Here is a 13,498-nt window from a genome sequence, read left to right on the forward strand (position 1 = left end):
CTACCCAGTGTCTATCGACAAATGAAAAAGTAAACAAAATCGAGTATATCGGTGCAATGGAATATTATTCAGCCTTAAAAAGGAAGCGAATTCTGACACGTGCTACAACACAGATGAACCTTGAAGACATTCTGTTAAGTACAATAAGCCAATCACAGAAAGATAAATACTTTATTCCACTTACACAAGGTATCTGGAGAAGTCAAAATCACCGAGACGGAAAGTAGAATAGTGGTTGCTAGAAGCTGGGGGTGAGGGATGAGTTATTTAATAGGTACAGCGTTTCTGTTTTGCAAGATGAAAAAGTCCTGGAGATGGATGGGGGTGATGGCTGCACAGCAATGTGAATGTGCTTAATGCCCCTGAACTGTACACTTAGAAATGGTTAAGATGGCAAATTTTATGTGATGCGTAGTTTACCAAAGTTAAAAACAAACCATCCTGCCCAATCCTTCATTTTCACAGACACAGAGAGCGAGAAAGAAGCCTGGAGAATCTCACCATCTCGTGATGAGGATCTCAGATTTCCCTTCACTGCGCAGTCCAATTATTATTTTCTGATCTTCACGTATTTTTGCAAGTTTTTATTATGAAAAATTTCCAAAAAGAAAGCGAGTGAAACATGTCTAATGAGCACCTAATATATCCCTCACTGTTATTCAACAATAGTTATCATTTGGCAACTGTGCTTTATGTCTCTATATGCATATATATGTACATATAAATGTGTTTCGTTTTGATAAAACGTTTTGAAGATGTATTGCAGACATCATGACACTTCACCCATAAATACTTAAGCATATATCTCCTAAAAACAGATATTCTTACATCATCACGTAACTGTCATTATCACACCTAAGAAAACTGTCAATAATTTCCTAGTATCACTGCATATTCGGTTCAGACTCACTTTTTTTTTTTTTGGCAATCTCCCATTTTCTTGTAGAGCGGCTCTTTTATTTTTTATTTATTTTTTATTTTTTTATTTTTTGTGGTACGCAGGCCTCTCACCGCCGTGGGCCTCTCCCGCTGCAGAGCACAGGCTCCGGACGGGCAGGCTCAGCGGCCATGGCTCACGGGCCCAGCCGCTCCACGGCACGTGGGATCCTCCCGGACCGGGGCACGAACCTGTGTCCCCTGCGTCGGCAGGCGGACCACTGCGCCACCAGGGAAGCCCTAGAGTGGCTCTTGTAGAATCAGGATCATGCCAAGTTTCAAGCATTGCGTTTGCCTGTTTCTTTAGCCTCCTCTATGATAGAACAGCGCCCCCTACCCCTTTCTTCTGACATTGATCGCTCCCTCCGCGCCCCCCCCGCGGCCCCCCCCCCCCCCCCCCGCCACCGACCCACACCCCCTCAAAAGAGCTCAGGCCAGCCTGGTAGAAGGGCCTGCTTTCCGGATTTGTCTGATTGTTTCCTTGAGGTGCCGTCTAACCTGTTCCTCCATCCCATGTATACCGGACGTTAGGGGCAAGGCTTGATGCAGGTGAGATGTCTTAGGCAAGGATATTTCTCAGGTGATGCTGTGTGCTCCACAGCATTGGCAGTACCTAATGTCAGGTTGTCCCACCTTAGTGATGCTAAGTTTGGTCACTGGGTTAAAGAGGTGACAGCCAGCTCTCTCCTTCATAAAGGTGAGGTGAGAAGCAATCTGTAGAGTAGGACTTTGTCGTCTTGCACGCATCCTGTTCCCCACAGATTCTCCTAATGGGTTCAGCCTCCACCGCGGAATCAACTGTTTCATTGATGGTTGCAAAATGGTGATCCTTCTAATTCTATTACTCCTTCCACATTTATTAACTGTTTTTTTTGTTGTTTTTTTTTTTCTGTAAAGAAGAGCTTTCCCTCATTAACTGCGGATGAGCCAGAGTTCTTCCAAATATCAGGGTGTAAATGATTCATCTTTTCTCTTTAATTGCTGATTTCCATAGTAAGGTGTTGGCATAATTGGATTTTTAAAATCTTCTCTCTCCTTTTTCCCCCTTAATTTTGAGTTTCACTATGAACTCATGGATTTGTATTTTTTCAATGATTTACAGTACATTCCCCAAATTCCTTTTTATGGTCAGTGTATTCGTTTCTGAGGGCTGCTTTAGCAAACGACCACAACTGGGTGGCTTAGACAGCAGAAGTGTATTCTTTCTCAGTTCTGGAGGCTGGAAGTCTGAAATTAATTACATCCCCTTTTCTGTGAACTTTCTGTTCATGTCTTTTGCCCTCTTTTTCTATGAAATAAGTGAGTTAAAAAAAAGACTTTAAGGAATTCTCTCTATATTAGGAGGCTTATTTGTGAAATAAGTTGCAAATATTTTGTCTCAGCTTATTTGTTTTGTCTTTGCTTGTTTTCTTTTTGCCTTACAAAAGGAGTTTTGGTTTTTGTTTTGTTTTTTACTTTGTTTTGGAGGTCGTCTGATTCATCAGCCATTTCTTCTTTTGCTTCTGACTTCTCAGCCATTTTCAGAAAGGTTTTCTTCACTCTTTTTTTTTTTAACGTTTCTATTGGAGTATAATTGCTTTACAACGGTGTGTTAGTTTCTGCTTTATAACAAAGTGAATCAGTTATACACATACATATGTCCCCATATCTCTTCCCTCTTGCGTCTCCCTCCCTCCCACCCTTGCTATCCCACCCTTTCACTCTTGATTACAGAAAATTCACCTGTGTTGTTTTCTTCTAGCACTTTTATTGTTCCACTTTTGACACCTAAGAGCTCTGATCCCTTTGGAGTTTTTTCCTGATTACAGGGTGTGAAGTAGTGATCCAGATTTATGTTTTCCAAATAGTCCCTGCATATTCTTCAAGGGAGGCCCAGCTAAAATAAAACCTCTGGTTGTGAATGCTTCTGCTTTGGGGAAGGGGACTGTCTCATGATGGCCAGGAAACTCTTATTAAACATGGAGAACACTGTGTACTGTGGTCCTACACATCATACTGCAAGGGGTGTACAGAGATGTGCTCGGGGATTTGGGTGAGGAAGCGGCCTGCCAAGGAGACAGATAGCCCAGGATTTCAAAGTTACATTGGTAGGCGTGAAAGTCAAGACTGAGCCTTTGTCAGTATTCAACAGACAACTTCCGCCTCTTCTCTCCTTAACTCTCAAACCTTCAGAGGATCCTCCTTGCCTCCAGATACAGTTCAGGCTTCTGTCTTTCTTTATTTCACATCTTTATTGGAGCATAATTGCTTTACAATGGTGTGTTGGTTTCTGCTGTATAACAAAGTGAATCAGTTATACGTATCCATATATCCCCATATCTCCTCCATCTTGCGTCTCCCTCCCTCCCACCCTCCTATCCCACCCCTCTAGGTGGACACAGAGCACCGAGCTAATCTCCCTGTGCTATGCGGCTGCTTCCCACTAGCTGTCTATTTTACATTTGGTAGTGTATGTATGTCCATCAGTCTTCTTTATTTTTTTTAGCTCGGGACCCTCCATGCCTTGCCTTTCTTATCTCCTGTTTCATGTATATCTTAAATCTGACCATTTATCGGCCAATGAGCCTTACGTGGTCTTATGTCCATGCCTTTGTTCAAGCTGGGTCTTCCTCCTGAAAAGCCCACCTGCCTCAACACCATTTATCAGACTTCTGATTAAATTGGAAGCAAAGTTCAAACCTCATCCCCACCAATAACATGCCGTCATCGTTCCAAGCGCAACCACTTTGCAAGGTGGTTCTGGGCTGGACCTGACTCTGAGTCACACTGCGGTGGGTCCCCCTTCCATCTCATCTGCTGGACTCCATGCACCTTAAAAGTAGGTGGAGGGGATTGACTAGCGGTCCCCCCCACCCCCAATTCACACCCACCGAGAACCTCAGAATGTGACCTTATTTGGAAACAGGGTCTTTGCAGATGTAATTCAGTTCAGATGAAGTCATACTGAATTGATGTGGGCCCTAAACCCAATGACTGGTGTTCTTTTTCTTTCTTTCTTTCTTTCTTTCTTTCTTTGCCGCGCCATGTGGCTTGCGGGATCTTGGTTCCCTGACCAGGGACTGACCCTGGGGCCGCAACAGTGAAAGCGCCAAGTCCTAACCACTGAGCTACCAGGGAATTCCCCATGACTGGTGTCCTTATAAAAAGAGAGGACACACAGTGACACATACAGAAAAGTGTGTCGCCTCTTTGCTGTCACCTCTTTAACCCAGTGACCAAATTTAGGCCATGTGAAAACACACAGGGAGAGAGACGGCCATGCGCAGATGGAAGCAGAGAGTGGAGGGGGGCAGTTGCAAGCCAAGATCATCAAAGATGGCTGGCCACCCCCAGAAGGCAGGAGAGGGCATGGAACATTCTCCATCACAGACTCCAGAAGGGACCAGCCCGGCTGACCCTTTGATTTCAGATTTTTGGCCTCCAGAACTTAGAGAGAATACACTTCTGTTGTTTCAAGCCACGCTGTTTGTGGTACTTTGTCACAGCAGCCTGAGGACACTCATGCATCAGGGAACAGTAATGACGATATTCATGGGTGCCCACACTTTGGCATGCGCTCTGATAAGCATTTACATGAGTCTCTCACTGGACTGTCCTAGTGACCCTCTGAGTTGGGTATTTAAGGTATCGGTGGCATCCCCACGTCCAGGTATAGGAACTGAAGCTTGGTTACTCACCCAGGGCACACTGCCAAGTTGTAGAGCCAGGATCCCAACTCAGCCTTTGCTCCCCGTGTCCTCCCCAGACGGCCTGGTTCGCGCACTGCACACCTGTGGCCGCCATGCCACTGTCCTTTATGAATAAGGGCTGGAAAAGGCATTCTTGAACAAAACCTCAGAAACCCAAATTATAAGTCAAAAAAGAAGGAGAAGGAGAAGGAGTTGATTACATCAAAATTAAAGTCTCGGGCTTCCCTGGTGGCGCAGTGGTTGAGAGTCCGCCTGCCGATGCAGGGGACGCGGGTTCGTGCCCCGGTCCGGGAGGATCCCACATGCCGCGGAGCGGCTGGGCCCGTGAGCCGTGGCCGCTGAGCCTGCGCGTCCGGAGCCTGTGCTCCGCAACGGGAGAGGCCACAACAGTGAGAGGCCCGCGTACCGCAAAAAAACAAACAAACAAACAACAAAAAAACCATGAATGGCTCATTATAGCCCTATTATACTTTACAATTAAGAGTGTTGGCTGGGATGTGGGCATTTTTGTAGACTTCTAGTGAGACTGTAGCCTGAGGCAGCTGTCCTGGAGAACAGTTGGGTGGCGTTTCTTAAAAGTAAGTCTGTGTAAAAGTTTTGGAGGTGATGGATATGTTTAGTACCTTGGCTGTGGTGATGGTACCACAGGTGCATACCACGTCCAAAGTCCTCAAGATGGAACATTAATCTTTTGTGTATCAATTATACCCCTGTAAAGCTAATTTCTTTTTCTCGAAAAACAACAGAGTAAGTCCATGCATACTCTATGATCCACCAGTTTTACTCCTAGTTACATATCCCAAAGAAATTCTCAGCTGGACGCATACGGGAACAAGTAGCGAAGTTTATCACAGTGCTGTTTCTGGTGGCACCATGGGTGTCGTTCCCTGGGAGAGTGGAGAGTAGATCAGGGTAGATCCACATCATTGAATAATCGTCAGCAGTTAGAAGCTACTGGCTGCATGTATACAGGGCAAGGTACATGAAGCTTCAAAACATAAAGTTGAGTGGGGAAAAAAGTAAGAAGCAGATTGCCATGACATAATCCATTCCACTAAGTTAAAAATATATGCATATATTTATATACACATGTGTCCATTCGGACACAGTGCTAGACAGCAAGGCGACAATGACAGGACTGGAGAGGCCAGGGCTGCTGAGAGTCTCAGGGGTTACTGCCAGGAGCTTGCAGTCCATCCTCCAGTAAATGTGTGACCCCTGAAAGCAGGGGGCTGCCACACAGAAAGCTGAAGCAAGAGAACCACTCAAATGGATGAACTTATGACACTGAAAAGGACATATTTTTGACTAGCGGTGTCCTTCCAAAGGCCTTCAAATCTCATTGCATCTGGAAGGTCCTTTGTTTGTGAGGGACAGAAACCCAACTGAAACTAGCCTCAGCGGAAATAGTTTTTGCCTCATGGAACTCAGAGGAGCAGGGTGAAGCTGGCATCAGGGACTCCGGAGTTTGAGGGGGTAGCAACCTCCATTTCTCTTTCCATCTCTGTCTCTCTTTGTCTCTGTTTCTCTGTGTCTTTTCCATCTTCTGGCTGGACTCCTCACAGCGCTTGGTGTAGGGGAGGGAGAGGGGGAGGGTCGCAGCTTTCTCATCCCGGTTTAGTGACCCCAGAGGAAAGACAACATCTCTTTCAGCATCCACGTATAAAGACTCAGGGAAGCACCCTGATTGGCCCAACTTGGGTCACATGTCCAACTGTACCAACCCCTTTGGCTGGATGCCCAGGATCTTGGATTGGCTAGACCTGGTCCAGGTGCCTGTGGCCTGAGGGTGATGCTGTGGTTGTCCCCAGGAAGGGGAGGGGGAGATGCTGCACAGAGGAATGCCACAGATGTGCCTCACACACATCAAGTGGGTGCCACCTGCCTCCAAGGGCTCACGCCTTCTGTTTTCTGTCACACTCAGACAGGCTGGACAAGACGGTTGGAGAAAGCCCGGTCAGGAAGCCCCTGCCATGGGGAGGCTCCAGGGCGGTACGTGGAAGGTAGTGGTCTGATTAACGTCTATTTAGCCAATGACAAAAATCAACCCCAGAAAAGCAGAAAATAGCAAGGCAGCCCCTGGGGAGTGGACGGAGACAGTGGCAGGGCTGCCTCTGCCTTTCTTCCCAGCTTCTTCTCACAGCCCCTGGCGGTCCATATTGAGAGAACAATTACCATTCTTCTTCCAGACACTGTATAAACAGTAACAGCGTGGTTATGGCTCCCTTGAGGTCCAGGAGCTGATGAGCCTCCTGTATCATTGCTCCCTTCCATGGAGGAGAGCATTCCAGCAGGATGAGATCACGGAGCCCAGGAAGATTGTGGGTAGGGAAGGGGGGTTCCTGGGCTGGAGCTCTGGAGCAGTGCCCATCCCCCGACCCCATCCCTTAACCTAACTCTCCCAATCACTGGTGGTCTCAGAATGTGCCCGAGTTCCTGCCATGGTGCTAATGCAAAGGCAGGACTCTGTTCCTGAACCCAGACCGCCCCCCACCCCCTTCTCCCCCAAACTTTCCATCTCTGGGCCCCAAGCCGACTATGTTGGGTAACGACACAGAAGTCAGCACTGGGTGGATTGACTCCAGGCAGTGACTGGATGCTGACTTGAGTGCAGTTAACAGATTAACAAGACGAACATTTATTGAAATCGGTTCTATGCTGGTTACACCTTAACGTCTCACTGAATCCACCCGATCTCTCCATTAGGTAGGCATTATTATTACCCCTATGTTGCAGATGAGGAAACTAAGGCTCACCCAGTCAGCATGATGGCAGAAACCTGCCTTCACTCCCTCGTCTACTCGAATCACGACCCCTTGGCTTTCCCCAGCTGCCTCCATGATGTGTTAGGCTGGTGGAATTTCCAGGTCAATGCCCACCTCCCCCCTACGCCAGTATGATTATAAAGCATGTGCACGGCACAAGGGCCCCCAGGAGGAGTGTGGGTGCGGGTAGGTGGGTAGAGGCCAAAATACAGCCCGGGCTCTGCTCACGTGGGCTATGGGCCCAGAAAGGGGTGCCTTTTTAAAATTCTCACAAACGTAACCCACGGGCTAACAGTAGCCGACCCCGCTGGGCCTCTTGGAATTCTGGCAGCACCCACCGTGCTAGCCGCTCACACAGCAGACCCCTTAAACCATATGCTGCCTTGCCTTGTGACCCAACTAGTTCCCACGACAAAACTTGTTATTTTCCCTAACTCCCCCAGAGCTGATTGCCTGCAGGCGCTTGCTTCTTTTAGTTCTTTTCTTCCCAACCGCCTCTCCCATTCCTATTTCATGAAACCTACCTTTCCTTTAAAACCCAGCGGGATGCTCACTCTTTCAGAAAGCCTTTCAGACACCACAGCTGAACTGCGGCCTCTCTCAGGCTGCTTTTTATCAGTCACAGCGTCTACTATACCCTGCCTCTGATAAGGACCATCATCCTTCAAGCATTCACTCGGCGCGGGTCGCTGTGCTAAACACTCTCCATACTTTTTCTCCCTGAATCCTCACTTCACTCCCGTTATTATACCCATTTCACAGAGGAAGAAACTGAGGCTCAAGGGACTTCAAGACTTGCCCAGGTTTACACTGCTAGGAAGCAGCGAGGCAGGAACTGAACTGAGGGGTTCTGCTTTTAAAGCTGCCTGCTCTGATCAGGGTGGTTTTCCATAGACGTCGCGACCAGGTCTGAAACGCCAGCAATCTGAGGGTAGAGGCCACTGTGGGTCTCCGCAGGCCCAGAGGTGGGCTTCTGTAAATACTCCGCGAAGGAAAGAAAGCTGCCCTGGTGCAGCTTTTCTCTTTCCCCAGATGAACTGCCACTCCTCCAAGGCTCCACAGCAGACGCTTCGCCGACAGGGGCCCTACGGGCTCTTCGGGAAACATGAAAGCAGCTCTACAGCCGGGCACACGGAGACCCTGGAAGGGGCACCCGGGTCTGCGAGCAGAGAAAGAACCTCCGGAATGCGTGAGGCACTCCAACCACACCCAGCCGGGCCAACTTGTTTACGCCTCTTGCCCGGCCCGGCCCGGCCCGGCCCAGCCCGCCGCCCCGCCCCTCGCTCTCTCGCGTGGCTCCTCCCGCCGCGCCGGCCCTTCTTTTTGCCTCCTTCGCAGTCACAAGATCTCTCAGCGGCTCCCTTTCGGAATCCTTCCGCCCGTCCCCGCCCCCCTACCTCACAAACTCTCCTTGGTTCTTTCTAGACTGGTTAGCATCATCAGTAATGAGCAGAACTGCCCCTTCCTTCCAAAGGTGCTGCCGACCGCGGTCATCTGTCGTCGGGTTCGACGGGGTGGGGGGCGAGACCCCGCTGGGACTCTTTTTCGTGGCGGAGGCTGCAGCGGCCGCGGACATTTCACGACGGGGGGGAGGTGCCGTACGTCCAAGATGGCGGCGCCCTGTAGGCTGGAGGAGCTGTGAGGTAAACAGCTGAGGGGGAGGAGACGGTGTGTGAGTATGAGGGTGTCGCCCCCTCCCTTTCATGGGGGCTTCTCAGGGCAGTCCTGGCACCATGGCCTCAGTCTGGGCGGCCCTGTGGGGCTGGGGCAGGGGGCTCTCTTGCCAGAGAAGGGACTCCGGGAAGGGGGGTTCGGAGAGTTTTCTCCTCCTTCTTATTACGCGCTATCTCCGGCAGGGCCCTGCCGGGCTGGCGGGTCTCTGTGGAGGAGAGGCGGCCCCGGCCGGCACGTCGCCCCTCTTCGGCGACGGAGGGGACGGGTGCACCCCCGGGCCGCGGAGCCGAGGGCAGGGGTGAGGTGGGCCCTGTCGCCAGCCCCTCGCCGGGTGGGGTGACAGGTTCCCGCGGGGTGCGGAGAGCCGGGGAGAGACCCTCGGCTGGAGGGCGGGGCCGGGCGGTGGGGCTGGCCCCCGGGCTTGTTGAGAGGGGTCAGGGGTTGGGGGGGCGGGGTATGAATGGAGGCTGCCTGTGGGCATCGAGGACCCGCCTGGACTCGGTGTCTCCGCTGAAATTTGCATGACCGAGCGCGTCGCTCCGGGTGTGCTCGTGGGTATTTAATCGACGGTGAAAGACAGTTGCTTTCGAGTCAGCAGAGGTGATTCTTAAGAGACAGCTCTTTGCAGAGCCACTCCTAGACGCTCATTCATTCATTTGAGGAACTGGAGGGTGAAGAGCCCGCAGTCAGAGAGCCCTTTGAGAATGAACGCTGTTTCTTTGTGTCTCCTGTTCAAGAGTTTTGCTTCGTGTGCTTTGGATTTGGGGGTGTGGGGGGAGGCTTTGGAGGGGGCGCGGTCCTCTTGACAACAGCAGCTTGTTTATGGGGCACTCACTGTGCAAGTGCTTTGCAGTCATCCTCTCCTGTAGCCCTCGAGACGAAGGGGAGAGGCAGCCACTCAACGCCTCCATTTCTCAGATGAAGAAACTGAGGCCCCGAGAGATGAGGGTCCCTTGCCCAAGGTCACCCCTCTAGGATTATGTGAGCCAGGATTGGAACTGGGGTCTGACTGCCTCCCAGACTGTGCTCCTGTCTCTATTTGTACACCCATGACTCTCTCATTTATCTCTTATTTGATCAAAGCTGGCCCGTCATTCTTTCTAAGTGGGTGATTAGAATTAATCAGTTGGCCGAGGTCTATGCATAAGTGCGTGTGTGTGTGTGTGTGTGTGTGTGTGTGTGTGTGTGTCTTTAATTTTGAGGAGGGGCACCCTTGCTTATATACCTTAGCTTTTGTTGGGGGTGGCAGTGTTGTGCCTGTAAACGTGTTAGTCTAAATTACGCCGCAAAGTATTTGATGTTTTCATAAAACTCACGCGTTTACTGCAGAAAGAAGTCGTGCTAAAATCCTTGCTGGATTTTTTAATAGAAAGCATGGAAATAGCCCTTCACTTTACATAGCGTAAACTGTGAAGGTACTAAAATAGAATAATACTCTTCTGAGATTCATAGGTTTATAATTTGGGGATCAACTTGGAGTCGTCTGAATTCACACATGCTGGCAAAGTGGAGCTGTAAATTTTGAGAAGCGTCGTAAAACCAAACCTTGTGGGAGCCCTTGATTTACAGAGCAACCACCTGTGATTCTTAAGCTGACCATTCCTGAGTAAACCTGGAATGTGCACGTGTGAAAGCTGACGGAGGGTCGTGTGGGGAAAGGCACCTTTAACAGTCACGCATCAGGCCAATGAGGTGCCTCAGAAACACTGACAGAGTCTTTGCTATTGTCTGGGGAGTCACAGGCTCTCCCTCTAACCACCTGGTGTAAACTTAAGGGGTATTTATAGAGGGTGTCAATGGAAGCTGCCCTCTTACCGAACCTCATATCTTACCCAGGCGCTCTTACTTCACGTGCATGGAAGGGCGAACGACGTAAGCTTTTTTTGCTTCACCCATTTCCTGGTGTCATAAAGACTTTGGGATGTTCCTAATTGCCTAGCTAGGCAGATTCCTAGGCAGCTACACGCATTCTTACTTGTTTTCATTAAATTGGAGTGTCTCAAATCCTGTGACTCAGTTATACTCTTCCTCACTGGTTTCTTAAGAGCAAAGACGTCCCATGCTGCTGCTGTCCGGGTGTAATAAGATGCCTTCTGTGCAGGCAGATTTCACCTTGATTTGTGAGGTGAAACTGAACAGTCTTACTAGGACAAATCAAATACATGCCTGTCTATGGGATGTTTATAGAGTAATGAAATTACCGGAAATGAGAGATCTCTAACGGTAGCGTCCATCAGAACCTTCATGCACAGGTATCTGGCCCCGTAGTAGGTAGATTTGCATATTCGGTCTTTAAGGACACCCTGGATGTGTATTCTGGAAGAAGTCATAGGTGATTCTGATGTGCACCAGGGGTTAAGGACCAGTGGCTAAAGTAGCCACTTTGGCTGTTTTTCTTTTAATTTATAATTTATTGCAGAGGCATTTCTTAAAATAGCTTCTAACCTCTGGTGTATATAGTGGTGGGTAAGTTTGGGGCTCTGAATTACAGCTGACTTGATCTTACAGATCTGTCTTCTTTCCAGGTATGGTTCTTTTCCGGGTTCTAGGGCCATGGTAGACTAAAGTTAACTTTTTCTGGAATTAACTGGATATTCTTGGCTGCAGATGAGCCAAATACAGCAATACATCAACGATTTCAAGCTTTTCTAAAAGTCAGATAGCTTTCAACTTCTAACAAGCCACTAAGTTCTCTGAGCTTCAGTTTATTCATTTGTGAAATAAGAGAGTTGGATTGTAAATGAGTATTTCAAAGTCTAAATTTCTGAGATTTCAAGTCCTTCTGGGGCTTCAGTTAAAGATTCTACATTGATTGAATCAGTGTTAATGGCTTTATAATAACTGAGCAAATGGATGACTTTTAGCGCGACCTGTTTTTATGCTTTCCTTTATATCACATTTTTAAGGAGGTATTCCTTAAAAGTTCCTCATATTATAAATCTCTCTTCGAGAGATTAGTTTTATTTGTATTAGTTTTGTTTGTCATTTAAGTAGCTGCAAGCATGAAAGGTATACTCGATAGCATTTAAATCTCAAGCTTTTTGCTTTAAAAATACATATATATTTATAATTAGCATATACTCAAAAACTGAATTTTCCCCCCTCAGTGTTTAGTTTGCATGAAATATTGATTTTTTCCATTGGTCTGAAAAAGGTTTTAGACCAATTAAATTGGTCTAAAATTACCATCAGCAATTTTAGATTATTCTTTTTCTGATTTACTTGTTAAGCATGTAGTTCCTAGACATTAGTAATTTAATGTCTAGTGTCTATTTTTGGGAGGGGGAGAATTTTAAAAAATATGTATATATAAAACATATATAATCCCAGGACCTTGCTAATTTCTTCTTGTCCATTCTCTTGTGCAGTACCAACTTTTGTTCTATACAGGGAAGTAGCAAAAGCTTATAGAACACTTTTTAAGGTTGAATGAATTCAGATTGTCATCTAATGAGTAAAGTGCCCTAAAAACCTAGCTTTGATACAGAGCAAGACATGGCAGTTACTGGCCTAGAATTCACAGGTCACTTTCTAAAGTAAAGATGATGGCAGTAGAAGCCAAGAAGTATTTGAGTAACAAGGGACAACTTTACCCTTCAGTCGGTGATGGGCCCTGGTAAGAAAAAACAGATGTGGTGACCGTAATGTCTGCAGTTGTTAAGACCTGTGCTGCTCTGAGTAGTTCCACAGAGCACAAGAGTACAGCAACAAACATGAAATGTATCCATTTTAAGCTACAGAATGACTGTATCAGTGTTTCAAGTATAAGTTATTAAATGTAAACTTCTAAGGCTATGTTACCATTTTGTCTAGTAGTAATATTGTTATAATAAAGTTTATATTTATTGGCACAGTGCCAAACAGTGTGCTATGTTTTTTACACACGTGATCCTGTTAGCTCTTCCCACAGCCTTAAGGGACGGGAGAGAGGGATGAGCACGCTGAGGCTTAAGGTCACTTATTCAGTGGCTGAGCTGGGATTTGAGCCCTGTTGGTTGACTCCAGAACACACACATTTAATCTTTCACTGTGATAAATTGTCTGAACTGCTGATCTCATAAACTAACTCAAAGGTCAGTGGTTCTTAAGTTTTGGGGGGGCCTCCGTTGCCCTCTGAGAATTTGTGGGAAGCTGTGGACCAAATATCCTTTTCTGTCCCTTCAGCACCAAGAACAAAATTCATACAGATATGAAATTTTGGATATGGCTTCAGGAACTTTACAGACCCAGCCTGAAGCCCAGCTGATCATTCTAGATAGGTTACTGCTCTTAAAAATGGACTTGGGGGGCTTCCCTGGTGACGCAGTGGTTGAGAATCTGCCTGCTAATGCAGGGGACACGGGTTCGAGCCCTGGTCTGGGAGGATCCCACATGCCGCAGAGCAGCTAGGCCCGTGAGCCACAACTACTGGGCCTGCATGTCTGGAGCCTGTGC

At 47.8% G+C, this 13,498-nt stretch overlaps 1 protein-coding gene across 2 annotated transcripts in view; it reads left to right on the plus strand.

Moving 5' to 3' along the window:
- The first annotated feature begins 8,970 nt into the window (after window positions 1-8,970).
- TSC1 (TSC complex subunit 1) overlaps window positions 8,971-13,498 on the plus strand; it is a 50,635-nt gene continuing 46,107 nt past the window's right edge. The window contains exon 1 of one of the 2 annotated variants that reach the window (XM_028497223.2): window positions 8,971-9,033. The gene's annotated coding sequence lies outside the window, so the exon portion shown is untranslated. Of the gene's footprint in view, window positions 9,063-13,498 lie in introns of both variants that reach the window. The other variant, XM_055089408.1, reaches the window with a different exon arrangement.

The sequence above is a fragment of the Physeter macrocephalus genome, chromosome 13 (genome assembly GCF_002837175.3).
Source record: "Physeter macrocephalus isolate SW-GA chromosome 13, ASM283717v5, whole genome shotgun sequence".
Classification (NCBI taxonomy): domain Eukaryota; kingdom Metazoa; phylum Chordata; class Mammalia; order Artiodactyla; family Physeteridae; genus Physeter; species Physeter macrocephalus.